General features: G+C 41.3%; 1 long non-coding RNA gene across 1 annotated transcript in view; it reads right to left on the reverse strand.

Moving 5' to 3' along the window:
• Positions 1–23203, reverse strand: part of LOC122466022 — a 110351-nt gene that overhangs the window by 47882 nt on the left and 39266 nt on the right. The gene's annotated exons all lie outside the window — the stretch shown is intronic.

A 23203-nucleotide genomic window follows, 5' to 3' on the forward strand; every position in this document is an offset into this window, starting at 1 on the left:
GAATCTGTCTATATAAACCTATGAATTCCAGGTTGATATTACAAACTCTCTGTATGTTTGCATCCTTATGGTTGTCTTTCACTGCATCTTCATAATATCTCTTGTATTAAGAGGAGAGGATTGGAACCTGGGTGCTGCACCCAAATGGGACAGACATTAAGGATCATTAGCAATTAAATAAACTCACCCTATAATCACAATGGAGACTCACTAGATGGACTATTGATTTACTAATGACCATTCATCTGCTCCACCCCTCTGAGAGGGGGGAGGTTGTGTACATGAATGCAGTATGAGGTCTCACACAGGACTCAGGACAGGATCAGTGGTGCTGCAGTGCTTTAATGAAGATACTCTACTCTGACAGGAGAGAGAGCTCTCCCATCCATGTAATTAATCCACCTCCCCAAGAGGTGGTAGCTATGTCAAGGAGAGAAGCTCTCCTGTTGTCATGGCACTGTCTATACCAGGGGTTAGGTCAGTATAACTATGTCTCTCAGGGGTGAGGGGGAGTGGATGTAAGTCTGTAATGTAGATCAGACCTAAGGACCAAAACTGAGGGCGAGGGGATGTTCTTAAGCAGAGAGAGAGAGACCAGGACCAGAACCACACGACAAGGCTGGACAGTAGTACAGCATGTGAAAGAATGATGTAGGCCCAGCGGATTCCCAGGAAGGGAAAAAAAACAAACCTGAGGCAAGGTCTTACATGTAGTTGTTTGTTATTTTTCTGTATAATCTCTTGAGCTTTCGATATGAGTAAAGTGTGTGTGCATTTAGAAATTCCTTTGCAGAATGTGTGTTTCTTGCTCACACAGATTCATAGTTCTACAAGAGAGAAACAGTAGACCCTACAGGTCCAGAGCTTCTGTGGAATACGGGGAGCAAGCAGCAACTATTGCAGAGGCTTAGGTGTGCCAGCAGTAGTTTCTGGCTGGGCAATCGACAATGGAGATCCTGTAGTCAGAGACGGGTGTCAGACATGGGTCTGTATCTCAAGTATGTGCCTAATGGTCCAGAGCCAGAAACAGTGCCTAATCTTTGCCAAGCCACACGCATGAGAGACTCAAGATACTGGTCCAGTACAGTGACCAGGTGATTGTTCAGGAGTAGGAGCTCATCCAGGATTGTAGTGCATGTATTACAAATAGAGAATGTCATTTAACACCTACAAAAAAAAATCACAAACTAAATTTTCTCTTGCTTCTCTTTTTTCATTGTCTATATATATATATATTTTTCAAGCTGTGTGCTTTCTACAGCTCCCCCCCCCCCCATCACAATATTTTCCCTTTGGAATTTTGTATCAGCCCTGTATATTTTTTTCTGTACAATAGCTATAAAATGGAATGTGAATTCCAATAATGGTTCTAGCCAAGCTCACAATGTTTGAGATTACTGTAGAATTACAAATAGTTATTTTATTAAAAGTGCTATTCTTCCCAACTGTTGTGTTTTCATTGATCTAATTCTAATGTTCTTAACCAAGCTTGTAGACATAGCAATAGAGATAATTTGGACTTGGTCTACAAATCAATGTAAGAACTAAGTTAAAAGTTTTGATAAAATGGAATTGTTAGCAGAACTGAACCATGATTTTCAAGGCTCTGTAACACTGGTTCTTCATATCACAAAGATTCCCATCCAGAAATCAATAGTTTTGAACAAGAGTTATATTGAGGCGTTCAACACTACATCAAGGCAATTCTGGACCCCATCATTAAGGGTCTTTTCATGACAGGTGATTCAAAAGCTGCGTGTATTGAGTTTGCAGCACTGGCAGCTGGTGAGAAAGAATAATATCTTTATTCAGAAAGAAAACAACAAAACTAAGTGAGTTATACTAGTCAGTCCTCATAAGGAGCTGGCCACAAATCAAATATGCCATTGACATATAAAACCATACAGTGAGCTAGTATAAACTTGTTGATTCCTAGGATTAATTAAGATAAGCTAATGAAGACAATTTTGAAGGTTACATATGGGCTATACATTGTATAAAAGATGTATCGCTGAATTTGTTTCAAGTCAGAGGCTTTTGTTTTCCTTTTTCCAGTTTATCATCTTATATTAATATAATTGTGATTCTAGTGCTTAAAATAGCTACATTATATTTAAGGCATCATCCATGACTGATTACTTCAGGTTCTGCATAAGAAGATTAGAGCTGAGTATTACTGATTGCGCCTAACAAAAGCACTGACTACACATTTTGGATATAATGAAAGCTGAAAAAAAAAATTGTTTACCAAACAAAAACAAAATCCTGGAAACACTTCAACATCCTTCTCAACTGACATACTGGGAAACTGGAAAAAAAAAGTCAATTGAGTTCAAATATAGATAGCATCTTGTTAGCTGCAAGTACAATCTAGGAGAGGGAAAGAGACACACACATGTAACAAAAAGTTCAACCACACTATTTGTAGGAGTACAACAAGAACAAAACTTGAAGACAGGGGAATACTATGTATGTTTGATTTTTGTGCGAGCACCTTTTGACAAAAGACACATGTAATTCTTTTCTTCCTCATCTTATTCAACTTTGGTCACAGAGATGAAAATATCTGAATTATCCTTCTTGATAACAGAGTACTGTATCTTGCCCTTTGTTATTTTATACTTTCATAGGCTGCCTGACTATTAGCCTGGTTTAATTTCAGACTCACTAACTGTGGTGTTAGCCAACTGAAATTCGGTAGCATTATGACCTCACAATTTTCTGTATGTGACCATCTCATATATTATATTGGGCATTACATTCTGCTACACCACCTTCTTGACCTCAGTTTTAACACATACAGGAAATGGCATAACCCAATGTTTAGTCTAAATTTTGACTTCAGATGCACACACATGTTAAATTAGTGGAAGCTATGTAAGTCAACAGGAACCATGTTCATATACATCCAGGGAGGAATGTGGCCCTTAGTGCTGAAGATCATGAAAAAAATGGATTGATTACCACTGCCACAATAACTGTGGCTCTTCAGCAAGGTTGTGTGCATAGATCTAGATTCATACATATGTGATGCGTATCTTGGTATGCAAGCACAGACCTTTCTGGATAGCTATGTCCATTGAAACTGCCTATGTCCTAATATTTCCATCTGGTGACACAAAGGAGCACTCGCCCACATTTTCTTCCACTAAATCAAGAATCTACTTTGATACTCCAAATAGCATAAAAAGATGGTGGGGAAGAGCGAATCCACACAGACCATCATACTGAAGAACCACAGTTACTATATGGGAGCAACTGTCTTTCTTCTTTAAGAAGTGTCTGAATGGATCCCCACTCTGTGATTAACAAGAAGTCCCTAACTCCAACAGAGGTAGATGGGGGGAATCTTAAATGAACAATGATTGTAGAACGGCCCTTCTGAATTGAGTTCCCAGTGGTGTTACATCAGTGTAGGTGAGAAGAATTCTGCCCTGACCATCCGGCTGAGAAGCTAAATCCAAAAAGTAATAATGGAATAGGCTTCTAAAGGAGGTCGTGGAACCCCCATCATTGGACGCTTTTAAAAATAAGTTGAAAAAAACACTTGGGGTGGTCTAGGTTTATTTGGTCCTGCCACAGCACAGGGGGCTGGACTTGATGTCTTCTTAAGGTCCCTTCCAGACCTACATTTCTATGATTCTATGAAAATGCTTTAAAAATCACAGGATGATATTTAAGCCAGTCCCTTTTTGGGGACCTAACTCATGATTTCTGAATGCTTGAGATTCACAATTATAGAATGCACCCTAGTCTGACAATGAGTGAGCTTCAGGGGAAATGATGGTAAATTGCTTGATTGGCTGAAATGAAGGGAGACCAACCATGGATAAAAGTTGGATGTGCTTGTAAAGAACTGCCTGACCCTTATAGAACACTGTCTGTGGTGAGTGAGCTGCTAGGATCTTGATCCTCTTCAAGCTGATTAGACTGCTACTAGGAATGTGTTTTTTTCAGTGAGAGATGGTCCAGGGAACATTCTAACAAAGACTCACATAGTAGTTCCATCAATTTGAAGAGCTCCACACATTTAAGTCTCACAGAAGGGGTAGCTTCCAATTGGGTAGTAGGCTTTTTAAAAATCTCAGTAATACCACCTACTTCTTTCCATCAGTAGATCTCAAAGTGCTTTACAAAGGAGGTCAGTATCACTATCCCCATTTTATAGATGAGGAAACTGAAGCCAGATTCACAAAGCCTGGGAAACAAGCAGGGAGAACTGGAAGTACTGGCACAGTCAAGGAATTTTGATGTGATTGGAATAACAGAGACTTGGTGGGATAACTCACATGACTGGAGTACTGTCATGGATGGATATAAGCTGTTCAGGAAGGACAGGCAGGGCAGAAAAGGTGGAGGAGTTGCACTGTATGTAAGAGAGCAGTATGACTGCTCAGAGCTCAAGTATGAAACTGCAGAAAAACCTGAGAGTCTCTGGATTAAGTTTAGAAGTGTGAGCAACAAGGGTGATGTCATGGTGGAAGTCTACTATAGACCACCGGACCAGGGGGATGAGGTGGACGAGGCTTTCTTCCAGCAACTCGCAGAAGTTACTAGATCACATGCCCTGGTTCTCATGGGAGACTTCAATCACCCTGATATCTGCTGGGAGAGCAATACAGCGGTGCACAGACAATCCAGGAAGTTTTTGGAAAATGTAGGGGACAATTTCCTGGTGCAAGTGCTGGAGGAACCAACTAGGGGCAAAGCTCTTCTTGACCTGCTGCTCACAAACCGGGAAGAATTAGTAGGGGAAGCTAAAGTGGATGGGAACCTGGGAGGCAGTGACCATGAGATGGTCGAGTTCAGGATCCTGACACAAGGAAGAAAGGAAAGCAGCAGAATACGGACCCTGGACTTCAGAAAAGCAGACTTTGACTCCCTCAGGGAACTGATGGGCAAGATCCCCTGGGAGAATAACATGAGGGGGAAAGGAGTCCAGGAGAGCTGGCTGTATTTTAAAGAATCCTTATTGAGGTTACAGGGACAAAGCATACCGATGTGTAGAAAGAATAGTAAATACGGCAGGCGACCAGCTTGGCTTAACAGTGAAATCCTTGCTGATCTTAATACAAAAAAAGAAGCTTACAAGAAGTGGAAGACTGGACAAATGACCAGGGATGAGTATAAAAATATTGCTCGGGCATGCAGGAGTGATATCAGGAAGGCCAAATCACACCTGGAGTTGCAGCTAGCAAGAGATGTTAAGAGTAACAAGAAGGGTTTCTTCAGGTATGTTAGCAACAAGAAGAAAGTCAAGGAAAGTGTGGGTCCCTTACTGAATGAGGGAGGCAACCTAGTGACAAGAGGATGTGGAAAAAGCTAATGTACTCAATGCTTTTTTTGCCTCTGTCTTCACGAACAAGGTCAGCTCCCACACTACTGCACTGGGCAGCACAGCATGGGGAGGAGGTGACCAGCCCTCTGTGGAGAAAGAAGTGGTTCGGGACTATTTAGAAAAGCTGGACGTGCACAAGCCCATGGGGCCGGATGCGTTGCATCCGAGAGTGCTAAAGGAGTTGGCGGATGTGATTGCAGAGCCATTGGCCATTATCTTTGAAAACTCATGGCGATCGGGGGCAGTGCCGGAAAAATCATGGAGCAGGTCCTCAAGGAATCAATTCTGAAGCACTTAGAGGAGAAGAAAGTGACCAGGAACAGTCAGCATGGATTCGCCAAGGGCAAGTCATGCCTGACTAATCTAATTGCCTTCTATGATGAGATAACTGGTTCTGTGGATGAAGGGAAAGCAGTGGACATGGTGTTCCTTGACTTTAGCGAAGCTTTTGATGCTGTCTCCCACAGTATTCTTGCCAGTAAGTTAAAGAAGTATGGGCTCGATGAATGGACTATAAGGTGGATAGAAAGCTGGCCAGATTGTCGGGCTCAATGGGTAGTGAGCAATGGCTCCATGTCTAGTTGGCAGCTGGTATCAAGTGGAGTGCCCCAAGGGTCTGGAGGATGGTGTGGATTGCACCCTCAGCAAGTTTGCAGATGACACTAAACTGGGAGGAGAGGTAAATACGCTGGAGGGTAGGGATAGGATACAGAGGGACCTATACAAATTGGAGGATTGGGCCAAAAGACATCTGATGAGGTTCAACAAGGACAAGTGCAGAGTCCTGCACTTCGGATGGAAGAATCCCATGCACCGCTACAGACTAGGGACTGAATGGCTCGGCAGCAATTCTGCAGAAAAGGACCTAGGGGATACAGTGGACGAGAAGCTGGATATGAGTCAACAGTGTGCCCTTGTTGCCAAGAAGGCCAATGGCATTTTGGGATGTATAAGTAGGGGCATTGCCAGCAGATCGAGGGACATGATCGTTCCTCTCTATTCGACACTGGTGAGGCCTCATCTGGAGTACTGCGTCCAGTTTTGGGCCCCATACTACAAGGATGTGGAAAAATTGGAAAGAGTCCAGCAGAGGGCAACAAAAATTATTAGGGGACTGGAACACATGACTTATGAGGAGAGGCTGAGGGAACTGGGGATGTTTAGACTACGGAAGAGAAGAATGAGGGGGGATTTGATAGCTTCTTTCAACTACCTGAAAGGGGGTTCCAAAGAGGATGGCTCTAGACTGTTCTCAGTGGTAGCAGATGACAGAACAAGGAGTAATGGTCTCAAGTTGCAGTGGGGGAGATTTAGGTTGGATATTAGGAAAAATGTTTTCACTAGGAGGGTGGTGAAACACTGGAATGCGTTACCTAGGGAGGTGGTGGAATCTCCTTCCTTTGAAGTTTTAAGGTCAGGCTTGACAAAGCCCTGGCTGGGATGATTTAATTGGGGATCGGTCCTGCTTTGAGCAGGGGGTTGGACTAGATGACCTCCTGAGGTCCCTTCCAACCCTGATATTCTATGATTCTATGTGGAAGAGGCTTGCCCAAGGGCACCCAGCAGACCATTGGCAGAGGTCAGGAATAGAAGCCAGGAATCATGGGTTCAGGTCTAGTGCTCTATCCACGAGACAACACTGCCTTATCAGTACAAGTAAAAGTGGGTGAAAGAGCTAAATTGCAGTCAAGGGTGCACAGACTAGGGTGCACTGAGATTAGGGAGAGGCTGTATTGCTTTAAATGAAGTAGATAGTCCAAAATGGAAACACTAGTGAGGATCAGAGCCTTTTTATTTTTCCCAGATAATGCAGAGGGAATATTAGGATTTCTTTTGAAGATGGAGAACCAGATGTGCACTGTGAGCTGATGCACAGTTGTGATAGTACCAAAAAGGCCCAAAGCCATATTAATGGAAGTCAAAAGTGCTCAGCACCTTGGAGAGGTTCCTATCATTTTGGAAGATCAGTCTCATGATTTGTACAATAACTCCTGCTCCCTGCACAGCAAAAACAGGATGGAAATTCTTCTGATTGCCAGAACATCCACTGCAAATGAGAGCTAAGAGTAAAACAAACAATCACACATTTTCATAATTTACCATTATATATTCAAACGGGAAAACTTAATAGAAGTACAAACCAATTTACATTGTTAAGTAGGCAAGGGTGCTATATAATTACATCTTCATTTCTCTGTTCATAGGTACCAGTAACAAAAAACACCTGGAGCTCACTTGAGAGGTGAGTCTAGGTTCCAGTTGTTGCACAGTGATTCACTCTATAGCCTCATTTTACATTAGCCTCTGGGATTTAAAATATTAATGAGCTGCTTGACTCCAAATCATCAGTGTTCTTAAAAACCTCTATTAAATCAGTAAATTAATGTGGCATTTTCTCACAAAGCCCTTTATACTTAGCCATAACCCACTGTAGTTTCCAATTTTATAACAATTTAATCATTGTAGCATCTTATATGAATGGGTTCTGGACTCACATGGCAAAGTGAGGACAAATTGCTGAGGCATCATAAGTAGCAGTAGCATTTTTATAAGCAGAGAGTTGAAGGGCAGTGATACGCTCATAGCTACACTTTTTTCAAGCAGGTTTATGAAGGTTATTTTAAAATATTTGTTGCTTCTAAGCCCTTGGTGCAGTTACCCATAATTACAAAATGCATTTACTAAAAATATTTTCATCAGGGTTTAGGCATGCACCACTTGACGGCTTGAGGGCATTCAGTGCCTTTACCACCTATTAAAAATGCAGTCAAAATAATTTCCTAAAAAACGCAGCACACTACCCAAAACCAAAAGGAGGAACAAAACCCCATACGCATATTCCCACCACAGATCCCAGCCCTCAATGCTAAGATTTCCGTCTTCACTACACCTGCCCTTTCTAAAAGGGCCAGGAAAGAGATGGGCTTTGTGGCATGTCTTGAACATCTTAAGATGTCAGTTATTTCAGACAAAGAAGAAGTGGATTCTAAAGATCAGGTCCCATTCACAGGGAACAGCCTAATAGCACCACCCCCTCTTAGCAGGTTACAACTCAGGATGGTTGTGATGCTGAACAAATTAATTCAGTAGGGTTACCAATGTAGCCATTATACTGGTTATTTTGTTTTCACACTTCTGTGCCTAAAGGTAGCCAATTTTGACCCTTGGCTTTATGGGTCATCTACAATCTGTGAAACTCTATATTCATAAATCAAGAGATGTCATTTATACTTTTCTGATAAAGTTTTTTTTTCCTACCGCTAACACTGAATGATTAACTCTAGTCGTTCCCAAACCCTGTTGGAGAGAGAACCCAAGCTCCAACAGTCTAGCTGATAGGTGTCCCTCTCGTTTTCTCACTCCAGGCCCTGCAACAGTTCCTACATCTTCCCCCCCGAACCTCCCCAAATGTGCTCTTTTTTGTTTTCTCCCTCCTGAACTTTCTCTTTGTTCTCTTTTTACCATGTGTATGTCTTAATCCCTTTTCTCCCCTCTTTTTCCTTCCTTTTTTTGCATTCCTTCCTCATTTCCCCTCCCCCCTCCTTAAAAATTATTTGCATCTTGGTCATGGTGTGAGAGAGAAACCATTGGTGGCTTTGTGCGGTATTGCAGCTGAGTTGAGTACTCTGGGAAGAAAAAGTTGTGCGAGACAGCGGCTGCCTGAGCCTATAGCTAGATGAGCTGATGTGCTCTTGTTGCTGTCTGCCTTAGGGCTACTGGAGGAGTATGAAAGGAAGGCAGATGTCTTTTTACCCTAGCTTCTAGAGAACATTTTCAGTAGGGCAGGGTAGATCTGAGATCATGCTGTTCTCTCAGCTCCCAGAGCTCCAATCCATGCCCAGTGACCAGTCTTCCTCCCTTTCCATGCCTAGGTAGGGAAATGTTGCCTTATTCAATGAGCTAATTTCAATTTCATTTTACTCTGTTTATAATGTGATGCAAATTATTACACAAAATAATCACGTCATCATTTGTATAGACTGAAATTTTAAAGCCAAGTTAATAATTAGAGCTTGATTACTCATGTTACTTATTTTTCTTCTATAAAATTCATAGACTGATTTATTTGTTATGAGAAAAAAATCTCCATATTCTTTTCAAGCTGCATGGATTTATGAACAGAATACATTTTAAAAAGTTCTTCTCTCTCTCTCATCAGTTATACCACATATTGAGGAATGTACAGGCAAGTTCTTAAAGTGAAAATTATTGTAATGTTGAGGAAGATAACAGGATTGAGATTGTTATTCCTCTTAAGATAAATCTAAGAAAGGTGTTTGTAAATTTGGGTAGGATCCATAGACTTGAGACTGTCACTGACTGTGAAAAAATTATACAGGCTATCATAAGATGCCCTCTGCTTTTGCATACAGTTTGTACACTGCATTGGTAATAAAAAGCTCTGCTGTACTTGTGTTTTCCACAGACAAATTTTCAAATAAAATAGGCTATACATTACTACACTCTGCCTGGATACAACAAAAATGATGATACATGTTGTCTGAATGCACAATACTGTGATGTAAAGTTGCTGTTTCATCTCCTGTTACATGGCAGTGGTGGAATACCAACACCATGGTAAAGACTACCCCAAAACAAGGCCCCAGTTTCTAACAACCTCAGCCTTTTACAGGTTCAAAATCCAGCTCCTGATCTAAAATTTGTAGTTTGAGCCAATTTTTTACCCTACTGCCCAGAATCTTGCTTTGATGGCAAGACATGGCAATGTTGTATTAGTTACTATGTGTACTGGCTACTAGACATTGGATTTGAAGCAGCAGTTTAGCTGAGGATCTGGCCACCATTTTAAATTGGTAATTTTAGATATCCTGTCAGTCCCAGTTGCCTGATAGATTTATGCCATCTAAGGATCTCACCTTGGAAGTTAGAGTAAGCAACTGGGAGTGAAAGTCACGATAACTGGGTTTCATTCTTGTCTGACATTGACTCAGAGTCATTCAGACAAATCACTTAAGTAAAACAAATTACTTACAGATTATCTGTCAAACGGGTTAAAACAATACTGCATTTGATTTGTGTAATATTGGATTTAATTAATCTTGTATAAATTATGCGTGCTTAGTAACGAGGATATGCTTCAAGTTTATCTCAAATAATTAATAGAGCATTGTGATGCTTGCAAAGTACTTTGAGACCTAGGAGAAAATGTTTAGAAAAACAAACATTTTTATTTATACATTTTGATTGGCTGTTACATGGTCTTCTCTTTACAACAGTGTTTGAGCAACAGAATTAAAAGTTATTCTGCAGGATGATCCCCCACCCGTTCAGTTACTGTGGCAACTCAACATATGGAATTCAGGGTTTTTTCCCCTGATAATTTTAACAGAAAATGAACAATTATACTAGAGGTGGTCTACTTCCAATAGCTAAAAATGTGCTTACTGCATGTAAATCCTGCTCTTTGATAGACGCTAAGGATTGTGAAAACATTATTAGCAATGGAGTATGAAAGTACCTAATATGAAGATAAAAATATGCTTATCTAAATAACTCAGGAAGGATAAATTCAATAGGAAGTCAACTCAAAAGTTGAAGAAATGCAGTTTCAATATTCACTGCTGTTTTAACTCCCATCCCATTGAAGCATAAAATAGGTATTTTCTTTCAGCCATGTTTGAGTTTAAAGTATGACAAGTATTTGATTTTGCTGTTCATCTCTCTGTATAATAGCTTGAGGCAATAGAAAAAGGATTGCCTTTGGTATTAAGAATGGGAAATTCTCTTTATTTGAAAAGAATAAAGACACATTAGACCTATTTCCAGATTGGGACATGGGCAATTGCTGCCTAATTTGTGTGCACAAGAACTATGGCTGAGCAGTCAAATGGAGTAGCTGTACATACAAATGGGGAGTCAGACTCACAACTGACCGTTTACATAATTATCCAGTTTACATGAGCAATTGTGGTTGTACACAAAGTAGGTGCAGAACGGAGCTCATTTTATTTTGAAAATTAGGTTCCTCATTTTTCCACTTATTTGCCCTGTAAATGTCTCCAGATGCTCCAAGCTAAAATAATGTTGAGGGAGCAGCATATGAACAAGGCTGGCTTTTTTCCCTTCAGTGATTTTGATCCCGATGCTATGGAAAAGTCTGTAATATAATAAATGTTTTAATACTCCCAACAGGGAAAATAAAAAAAATATAATCTATTACCTTGTAAACTGATAAACACTCAGAGTAAGCATGTCATATATATGAAATGAGAAGCTATTTCTCTCCTACATAATCTCAATATGTTGAGAAAAAACACGCACTGTAAAGTAACATTCCCTTAAACTAGTGGGCTAGAATAGAGTTACTGGGATATCAGTTCTTCAGGAGAGTTAAAAATGGGAAATAAGAATTCAATTTAAAAGTGTCCTGGGACATGGAGTAGAATAACCAGAAAGGTCCCAGAGTAAAATGTCTATATTGAAGACTCTCTGAGGACATCAGTAGAGGCTTATAGGAAAATAAAGGGTTTTTTTGTTTTTGCTTTGCTTCTGATCAGGATCCTTTGAGGTCTTCCTCTCCCCCAAGGAAGAAAAGAAAAAAAAAGATGCCTAGAAAAGCATTAAGGGATGTTTAAGAGAGCTTAGAATTAGGAATGTGTACTTAAGGCTGTCATAAATATAAAGGGAAGGCTAACCACCTTTAAATCCCTCCTGGCCAGAGGAAAAAACCCTTTCACCTGTAAAGGGTTAAGAAGCTAAAGATAACCTCGCTGGCACCTGACCAAAATGACTAATGAGGGGACAAGATAATTTCAAAGCTGGTACGGGCGGGGAAACAAAGGGTTCTCTCTGTGTCTTTTGCCGGGACCAGAGCAGGAGTGCAGGTCAGAACTCCTGTAAAGGGTTAAGAAGCGATCTAGTTAGATATGCATGAGATTCTGTTTTGTTTAAATGGCTGATAAAATAAATTGTGCGGAATGGAATGTATATTCTGGCTTTTGTGTCTTTTTGTAACTTAAGGTTTTGCCTAGAGGGATTCTCTATGTTTTGAATCTGATTAGCCTGCAAGGTATTTACCATCCTGATTTTACAGAGGTGATTCTTTTACTTTGTCTTTAATTAAAATTCTTCTTTTAAGAACCTGATTGCTTTTTCATTGTTCTTAAGATCCAAGGGTTTGGGTCTTTGTTCACCTATGCAAATTGGTGAGGATTTTTATCAAGCCTTCCCCAGGAAAGGGGGTGTAAGGCTTGGGGGGAAAGACATTTCCAAGCGGGCTCTTTCCCGGTTATATTTTGTTAGACGCTTGGTGGTGGCAGCAATAAAGTCCAGGGACAAAAAAGGTAAAATAGTTTGTACCTTGGGGAAGTTTTAACCTAAGCTGGTAAAAATAAGCTTAGGGAGTTTTTCATGCAGGTCCCCTCATCTGTACCCTAGAGTCCAGAGTGGGGAAGGAACCTTGACAAAGGCTAAAAAAAAAAAAAAATTACACACATGTATGGACCTGAAATTCCACTCTCAGTTACATAGGAGTAAATCTAGAGTAACTCCATTAACCATAATGACCAAAAGCAAAAAACAGCTAAGTATGAAATATTTGGAACAAACTCCCAGTCCTTGCCTTGGGGTAGAGAACCCTCCATAAGTGCTGGAACTAGGGGTGCTGCAGCACCCCCTGGCTTGAAGTGGTTTCGATCATGTACAGGGTGTACAGTTTTGTTCAATGGCGCTCAGCACTCCCACTATAAAAATTGTTTCAGCACCCCTGGAGCCCTCCTACATCATTTGTGGAGTTAGGAATCAATCCAGAAATGATTTCAACACCCCTATCAGCCAACAAACAGTCCAAGTACCTCTCCAAAATCAGTTCTTTAGTCGCAGATCAGGGACCTCCTTCCCTTTTGGCTCTGGCTGACTCTTGCATAGTGTGGGACAAGCTTTTAACCACCATGCAGACAAGCGGCTCCCATGGTCCTGTCTCCTGTCCCTGAACTCAAACTCTCGGCCTGCTGTGTCCCTGCAGCAGCACCTCATGTACTCCGTTGCATCCTGTGGATTCTCTTTCAATGTTATCCCCATCCTCTGGTCAGAGGACAGCTGGCAGGAGGAAGCAAGGTAGGATTGCCAACTTTCTAATCACACAAAACCAAACACCCTAGCCCTGCCCCGAGGTCCTGCCCCAGCCCCATCCGTTCCCCAAAGTCTTGCCCCCACTCACTACATTCCCCCTCCCTCAGTGGCTCATTCCCCCCCAGCCTCACTCACTTTCACTGGGCTGGGGCAGGGGGTTGGGGTACAGGAAGCGGTTCCAGGTTGTGGGGTGGGGCCGAGGTATTTGGAATGTGTGAGGAAGCTGCAGGTTGAGGCAGAGAGTTGAGGTGTGGGAGGGGTACGGGCTCTGGGGTGGGGCTGGGGATGAGAGATTTGGGGTGCAGAGGGGGCTCCAGGCTGTGGGTGGAGCCAAGAGATTCGGAGAGCAGGAAGGGACTGTGGGTTGAGACAGGGGGTTGGGAGTCCAGGAGGGGGTGTGGGCTCTGGGCTGGGGACAGGAATGAGGGGTTTGAGGTGCAGGAAGGAGCTCTGGGTTTCGGGGGGGGGGGGGGGGGTCAGGGCTGGGGCATGGGATTGTTGCTCAGGGTTGGGCTGCAGTCTTAACTCGGGCAGCTCCTGGTCAGTGGCACAGCGGGTCTAAGGAAAGCTCCCTGCCTGCCCCAGCTCCGCGCTGTACCCCTGAAGCAGCCAGCAGGTCTGTCTCCTAGGTGTGGGGGGCCAGGAGGTTCCATGTGCTGTTCTCGCCCACAGGCACTGCCCCCCAGGTCCCATTGGCTGAAGTTCCTGGCCAGTGGAAGTTCAGAGCTGGTGCTCTGGGCGGGGGCAACATGTGGATCCCCATGGCCCCCCTGCCTAGTAGCCAAACTTGCTGGCTGCTTCCAGGGCACAGTGCGGTGCCAGGACAGGTAGGGACTAGCCTGCCTTAGACCCGCCAGGGTCCCTTTTTGACCAGCCATTCTGGTCAAAAACTGGACGCCTGGCAACCCGAAAGCAGGGACGGGATGTCCTTCTAGTTCTGAAGCCAACCATGGCTCTGGTAGCAGGGGTAGGACTTTTCCCTATTGTTATATGTGGAGTGTGGGCTCCACACTTGAAAAGGAAAAAGAACAATTCATTATATATTTAGAAAATAAATATGCTCTTAAATGGAAAATTCCTATGATCAACTTCTTTTAAGTTTTATACCAAGCTCATACAAGGACTGCAGAAATTCAGCAAGATGAAAAAAGCCACTTAAATATGAAATATCTAGTGATGCTTATTTGTCTTTGTCAAGGTTTCTTCCCCACTCTGAACTCTAGGGTACAGATGTGGGGACCCCCATAAAAGACCCTCTAACCTTATTCTTACCAGCTTAAGTTAAGCACTTCCCCAAGGTACAAACTTTGCCTTGTCCTTGAACAGTATGCTGCCACTACCAAGCGTTTTAAACAAAGAACAGGGAAAGAGACCACGTGGAGACGTCTTCCCCCCAAAATATCCCCCCCAAGCCCTACACACCCCCTTTCCTGGGGAGGCTTGAGAATAATATCCTAACCAATTGGTTACAAAATCATCAAAGACCCAAACCCCTGGATCTTGGAACAATGGAAAAATCAGTCAGGTTCTTAAAAGAAGGGTTTTATTAAAAAAAAAAAAAAAAGAGGTAAAAATCCTCTCTGTAAAATCAGGATGGAAAATACTTTACAAGGTATTCAGATTCAAAACACAGAGGATCCTCCTCTGGGCAAAACCTTAAAGTTACAGAAAACAGGAATAAACCTCCCTCTTAACACAGGGAAAATTCACATAAAAGATAAACTAATTCGCCTTGTCTGGTTTACCTATACTGATTGCAATATTGGAGACTTGGATTCAGATGGGTTGGAGAAGACAGATTTCTGTCTGGCCTCTCTCAGTCCCAAGAGAGAACAACCACGTAAACAAAGAGCACAAAACAAAAGCCTTTCTCCCCTGCCCCCAAGATTTGAAAGTATTTTGTCCCCTTATTGGTCCTTTGGGTCAGGTGCCAGCCAGGTTAGCGGAGCTTCTTAACCCTTTACAGGTAACAGGATGTTGCCTCTGGCCAGGAGGGATTTTATAGCACTGTATACAAAAGGTGGTTACCCTTCTCTTTATATTTATGACAGACTTCAATAGTGTCCCCACTTCAATCTTCATAGATGTGATATTAATAAACTTCATACATGGATAACGGGTTTCTTAAGGCTTTAGCTGCTCCTTTTTATAGTCCATGCTGCTGAGACAGAAAATGACAGACATACTGAGTGAATGTGCAGAGTCTTTCACCCTGCCAAAATGTCAATCAACAGCTGTGAGTGGGGATTAGAGGAGATAAATTCACATGGAAACTAAGCAATTATGTAGAGAATATAATAATGGATTCTGAAAAGAAAAACGTGTAATAAGTATGGCAAATTGCCAACACTACTTTGATGGGTCTCATGCTCTCTCTTCCTGGGGAGGGGTCAGGGCACCATTTCTCACCCCTGAAGTGGGGTATTAACTGCCCCACTAGTGTCCTAGAGGAGGGGAGTGGAGAGGGAGGGACCCAGGCCCACCCTCTACTCTGGGTCCCAGCCCAGGGGCCCTAGGGATAGTGGTAAACCGCTTGAACCAGCGGTTCCTTCCCCTGGGCTACTTCTCTCTCCTGCCCTTGAGCTTGCGGGGCTTCCTGCTCTCCCTCTGCACAAACCAGGTGTCCCTTTACCTAGGGTCTTGGTCTTCTTAGCCCACCACAGCACTTCTCCAAACTCTCCTCTGCTTCCCTCCAAACTGCTCTCTGCTCCAACACCAATCCATTCTGCTTCAACTCCTCCCCTTGTCTGATTGAAGCAGGGGGGTTTTATCAGGTGTCTGGCTTCTGGTGCTCTAATTTGCTTCAGGTGCTTTAATTAATCTAAAGAAAACTTTCTTCCCTCTACAGGGAATAAGGCTCCTTCTAACACTCTCCTGCTTTTCAGGTATCCGGGCGGAGCTCCTCTGGGCGGCGTCCACCGACTCCCTTGACACCTTCGAGGAGCGGTGGACGCTGTCCGAGGTTCTCTGCTCGGTGACCCCGTCCAGTTCCCTTCGTCTGACCCTTTGATTGAGGGAAAGAGCGAGAGGCCCCAGCCGTTGCTGCTGTGGAGCATCATCACTGTCACCTAGGAGGGGTCCTATCACACATGGGTGTACGTCCCCCCCACCCTCAAATCGCCCACCCCGCAGCCGTGCCCATCTTGTCGGGCACTCTCAGGAGAGGAATAATCGGTGACACTGGGCGTGGCACTAGGTAACTCGAGGGGGTGGAAGACCATGAGTGTCGAGGAAGACCCCCCCGCTCTAGGCCACCAGGTAACTCAGGAGAGTGGAAGACCACGAGTGTCAAGGAAGCCCCCCCGCTCTGGGCCCAGGCTAGCCTGAACACTTCTCCCTCCTGAAGGCTGCTGTGTTATACCTTGTGTTTGCTTTTGTTTTGTTGCATAGTTTTGCTTTATCCTTTTTGGTGATTCTTTGTAAGTGTTACATAAATAAAATTCTTTTCTGCTTCAAAAACAAACAAACAAACAAAAAAACACTCTCCTGCTGCCCTCTGGCCATGCTGTAGCACAAAAGACAATGTGTTGTCATTCCATTAAAAGAGTCCAGTTATACAAAAGGAAGCATCCCAGTCAGGTGTGGCATGTTTAGGCCTGAAGAACTCCAGCAACTTTGCACTCCTTAACCAGATGCAATTCAAGGTACATTCAATAAAATGGAAATATTCAAGATATTTGTGTAAGAGAAATTGCCCAAGAACAATTAACAGAGGATCTTCTGCAGAAGACTGACCGTAGTAGACTGCACACATTTAGATAGGAAAGCAATCCATAAAACAATAAACCACAAGTCATATCTAGCCTTTCCAACCTCAGCGATGTAAGCTAAACACATGGAAACCCTACAAAGAATTCACATATATTTATGTAATAAAAATCATTACCTGACTTTTTGCCACTAAGAAGCTCTAACAGACATTTAAACTACCTTAACTATCATCTCATTTATTGCATGCTTGCTACAAACATTTAACTATAATCTCTAAAAAATGTCCTAGATATTAGAAACCATTTTCTTTTGAAGTACAACAGCAACAATAGTCTGCTTGCTTTAGTAGACTCACAATGGATGGCTTCTACTTAATGGCTGAGCCTGAGAGCCTTTGTATTTTTAGGCAGTATGATGGGAGTTATTTATTGCCTCAATAGTCCCTCTACTAAAACCAACAGGCCAGCACAATGTACAATGCTTCCATTGATTTGCGTCTCTTATTTTAATATACATCACTTTCGCAGATGGAGATATACAAAGGAAGACCTCTAATGAGAATACCTTTAACCACTGCATTATATCATTTCAGACATCAGATATTAGGCAGACATCAGACAGAAACTGAATATGATCTGTTCGCCATTTGTAGATCATGCGGGTTCTCTTGGGTCTTCCTTAATATTGCAGGTCTTAGCAACGTTGCATTTATAGAGAAGTTTGGGAGGATGGAACTGATAATAAGGATGTCTGGAAAGGATAGTTTGAGAGGAGGGCTTAGAGGGAAATAACTGAACTCTGGAAACATTCTGGATTGTAAGGTGGAAGGAGCAGAGTGTGGTGAACTATGAATTAAATTTGGTCTCCAACCAACCAGTATATAACTTATGGCTGAATTCAACCCTAGTTATAGTTCTCTGAAGATTTCTCTAATGCATAACTCTCTAACACACATCCATTGCAAACAGTTCAACTGGTTTAAGACTGACACCTGATGGGTTTTTTTAAAAAACTGAATTGTCTCACTCATAAAGGCCTGCTTAACTGTCCTGAAACCCCCATTTAACTTTCAACACAATTCAACACATTTAGCTCAGTTTTAGCAGGCAGGTTTATAAACGAGTGTCTACACTGGTGTTAAGTGGGGAGGTTTCAATTTGGTTTTCCCAAATCCAATTATTTCAAAGTCTAAAAAAGGCCAGTAAGGGGAGGTGATTGGGTAGGTCTACACTTCAAATGCTGTGAGGGATCAACTGCAGTGCCATTATGTAGCTCGGCAGTGTAGATACTCGCTACAGTGACAGGAGGGGTTTCCCCACCATTGTAGTTAATTCACCTCCCTGACAGGCTGTAGCTAGGTTGACAGAAGAATTCTTCCGTCAACCTAGCATTGTCTACACCTTAGGTTAGGTTGGCATAGCTGCATCTCTCAGGGGGGCAGGTTTCTCACACGCCTGAGAGATGTAACTATGCCCATATAAATTTTCATTGTAGACCAGCCCATAAAGTCATAAGATGGCAATGGAAGCAGGAGCTGTTAGGAACTAAGGGTGTGCGGGTAGAGACAAGTGTGGTGTTTGGAGAACAGGTTTCTGAAAGCTTTACCTGCCTATAGACAGAAAAATGACTATGAATCAATGTCCACAATCTGTGACAAGGAAGAGGAGAAGTTTGAAATCTACACAGAAACCCAGAGAAAGCCAAGGAATTCGAGAAGGGGGAAGCATATTTACAGCATCAGCAGATGATGACCTTGGTGGCAACATTCTGTATGGACTGTAGAGAGAGTGGAAGAGCCAAGAGAGGAGGAAGTTACAGAAAGCAAGGCAGGCGATACTAAAAGGCAGATTATGGATTAGTGGTAGGAGTCATGAGAAATAGTCAAAGTCTGCAACATTGTTGCAGAAAAACTGTTCAAATGTGATGATGGGGAGGAGCAGAATAAAAAAAAACAGCTGTTTTAGGGGACATGGCATCAACAACAACAGTGACAGAAAGAGGATACAAGAGAGTTTGGGGGAAGAATGAAGACAAATTCTGTTTTAATCTTGCTGGAGGTGGGACAGTCAAGAGGAAAGACATCAGAGGAGAGAAAGAGAAACAAAACCATGCCCTAGCTTTCATGTGGGTGATGTCAAATGCATACAGCACAGCTGTATAACATTTTTCTTATTTCTGTTGCAAAGTACTATGTAAAAAAGATTCAGATATTCTGACAATCTCAAGTTTCCCTGGGTGTTCATCCATCATCACATTCATTGTACTCAATGTCTGTGAGAACACAATGAGCAGAAACTATTCAATGCTTCATTGAATTATTGCATGTCAGTGTTATCACAGTGTCCATTATATGAAATGAATGTTTTTATTTAATTTTATTTGCCTATTGGATCCTCTCAGCAAGTCAGAACATGGAGCTATAGTTAGGTTCTCTTCACATAAAATTCCTGACAGCTCTTAAGACATGGGAATCTTGTATTCTGTGGTGTCACTTGAATTACAGCTGGAATGAACTAGTTCAAAAATTATTGGTATCCCTGAATATATTATACCTAGCTATAGATAAAGATATGAAAATATTTTGCATAGAGATTTGGCATATAGATGAAAAAATGTAATGTGGTAGTTATTGACAGATTCTGACTTTTTAATAGTAGTCACTGTATTGCCACCAAGCAGGCAATATGTAGATAAAGTAATAAGATGTCCATGCTACTCTTAGTATGTATGTGATACAGGATAAGTATGTTTTATAAGGATATATCTGTTAGAAACAAAAATAGTGCACACTTATACAAACATATTTCCATCAATTTATCCAAACTTCCACATATGTGGTATTTATGTGTATGCTTGCATTTGAATTAGGGCTGTCAAGAGATTAAAAAAATTAATCACGATTAATCGCACTGTTAATAATAGAATACCATTTATTTAATATATATTTTAGATGTTTTCTACATTTTCAAATATATTGATTTTGATTACAAACACAGAACACAAAGTGTACAGTTCTCACTTTATATTTATTTTTATTACAGATATTTGTGCTATAAAAGAAATAGTATTTTTCAATTCACTTAATACAAGTACTGCAATACAATCTCTTTATCATAAAAGTTGAACTTACAAATGTAGAATTATGTAAAAAAAAACCCGCATTGAAAAATAAAACAGTGTAAAACTTTAGAACCTACAAGTCCACTCAATCCTACTTCTTGTTCAGTCAGTCACTCAGACAAACATGTTTGTTTACATTTGCAGGAGATAATGCTGCCTGCTTCTTGTTTACAGTGTCACCTGAAAGTGAGAACAGGTGTTCACATGGGACTGTTGTAACCTGCGTAGCAAGATATTTACATGCCAGATTAGTTAAAGATTCATATGTGCCTTCATGCTTCAACCACCATTCCAATGGACATGCCTCCATGCTAATGTGGGGTTCTGCTCAATAAAAATCCAAAGCAGTGCAGATCAACACATGTTTACTTTCATCATCTGAGTCAGATGCCACCAGAAGAAGGTTGGATTTTCTTTTTTGGTGGTTAGGATTCTGTAGTTTCCACATCAGAGTGTTGTTCTTTTAAGACTTCTGAAAGCATGCTCCATACCTCGTCTTAATCAGATTTTGGAAGGCACTTCAAATTCTTAAATTTTGGGTTGAGTGCTGTAGCTATCTTTAGAAATCTCACATTGGTACCTTCTTTGCATTTTGTCAAATCTGCAGTGAAAGTGTTCTTAAAAATGAACAACATGCACTGGGTCATCATCCAAGACTGCTATAACATGAAATATGGCAGAATGCGGGTAAAACTGAGTCAGAGACATACAATTCTCCCCCAAGGAGTTCAGTCACAAATTTAATTAGCACATTCTTTTTTTAACGAGAGTCATCAGCATGGAAGCATGTCCTCTGGAATGGTGGGTGAAGCATGAAGGGGCATACGAATGTTTAGCATATTGGGCACATAAATACCTTGCAATGCCAGCTACAAAAGCGCCATGTGAATGCCTTTTCTCACTTTCAGGTGACATTGTAAATAAGAAACGGGCAGCATTATCTCCCGTAAATGTAAACAAACTTGTTTCTCTTAGCGATTGGCTGAATAAGAAGTAGGACTGATTTGACTTGTAGGCTCTAAAGTTTATATTGTTCTGTTTTTGAGTGCAGTTACCTAACAAAAAATTAAAATCTACATTTGTAAGTTCCACTTTCATGATAAAGAGACTGCATTATGGTATTGTATGAGGTGAATTGAAAAATACTATTTCTTTTGTTTATCATTTTTACAGTGCAAATATTTATTATAAAATAATATAAAGTGAGCACTGTACACTTTCAGAGTAACAGCCGTGTTAGTCTGTATTCGCAAAAAGAAAAAGGAGTACTTGTGGCACCTTAGAGACTAACCAATTTATTTGAGCATAAGCTTTCGTGAGCTACAACTCACTTCATCGGATGCATACTGTGGAAAACACAGCAGATGTTTTTATACACACAGACCATGAAAAAATGGGTGTTTATCACTACAAAAGGTTTTCTCTCCCCCCACTCCACTCTCCTGCTGGTAATAGCTTATCTAAAGTGATCACTCTCCTTACAATGTGTATTCATATCATACAAATTGTAAGGAGAGTGATCACTTTAGATCACGAAAGCTTATGCTCAAATAAATTGGTTAGTCTCTAAGGTGCCACAAGTACTCCTTTTCTTTTCACTGTACACTTTGTATTCTGTATTGTAATCAAAATCAATATATTTGAAAATGTATAAAAACATCCAAAATATTTAATAAATTTCAATTGGTATTCTATTGTTTAACAGTACGATTAAAACTGCAATTAACCGTGATTAATTTTTTTGAGTTAATCACGTGAGCTAACTGCAATTAATTGACAGACCTAATTTGAATCCAAACAAATGGCACATATATGGAGATGACATTCTGGCAGTAAATTCAGTCCATATGATAAGTTGCAGAACCATGTGATAAATTCACTTATGTACCTTTTACCATCTTACCTGCTGTGCCTCCTAATTTATTTCTACCTGGACTTATTCTAACCTTTCAAGCCTCTGAGAAGTTTCAAAGAGCTGCCAAGTTTTAAAAAAATCAACCTGCTTTGAAATGATGTTTCTTCTTTCACACAGAATATGGGATTTCCTCTCCCCTCACAATTATATTGGGGTAAGACTTAGACTGGACAATATTCTGTGCCAGAACAGTGACAGATTAAGGTCTGATGCTGTATCTCATGACTAAAACCCTATACAGTGGTTACACCTAAAATGTCTACCTATTTCAAAGTTTATACCAGTTTATGAGAGATTTTCCATTCACGGAATGTGGAACACCAATAGAACTCGTAAAAATAATCATTCAAAAAAAGAGCACAATGTGTATAAGTGTAATCTCTGTAAATATGCGCTTCCTATCACTGGGAATTCTCCCGTTTTCCAGAGGACCACTAGCACTGACTTATGGTCCTAGAAGTTCAAACAGACTGGACTATAAAGTTGAGATGATTTTGTGTGTGTGTGTGTGTGTGTGTGTGTGTGTGTTTATTTTGAGGTCGCTTGGACACATTTTTATATTTTCATCTTATGTTATTACAATTGTTCTAATGGTAATCTTGTATTCCATATTGGAAACTTTTCTTTTTCCTGTAACAAATTTGGAATATACAGAATACTTGTTATAATTATTTATTATTTGTATTACAACAGTGCCCAGGAAGAGGGCCCCATTGTTATAGACACCATCCAAACGCTCAAGAAGAGACAGTCCTGCCCCATAGTTTACAATCTAAACAAACAGGGTAGACAAATAGTGGGTGAGGAAATGGGCACAGGAAGCTAAAACAACTTGCCCAAAAATCACACAGTGGGAGTGTCAGGAATAAAGCTTTAGGTTTCCTAATCTCCCTTCCCACTGTTTTACCTGCATTTCCACTGGGAGTAAGACACTTAACATCCTAGATAAGTACTATGCAGCCAGCCACCTTCCATATGAAGGGAATAAATACAAGAATCATGTGACAGCAAGCATGTGACTAAGAATC

This window comes from Chelonia mydas, chromosome 5 (assembly GCF_015237465.2).
Source record: "Chelonia mydas isolate rCheMyd1 chromosome 5, rCheMyd1.pri.v2, whole genome shotgun sequence".
NCBI classification, from domain to species: Eukaryota; Metazoa; Chordata; order Testudines; family Cheloniidae; genus Chelonia; species Chelonia mydas.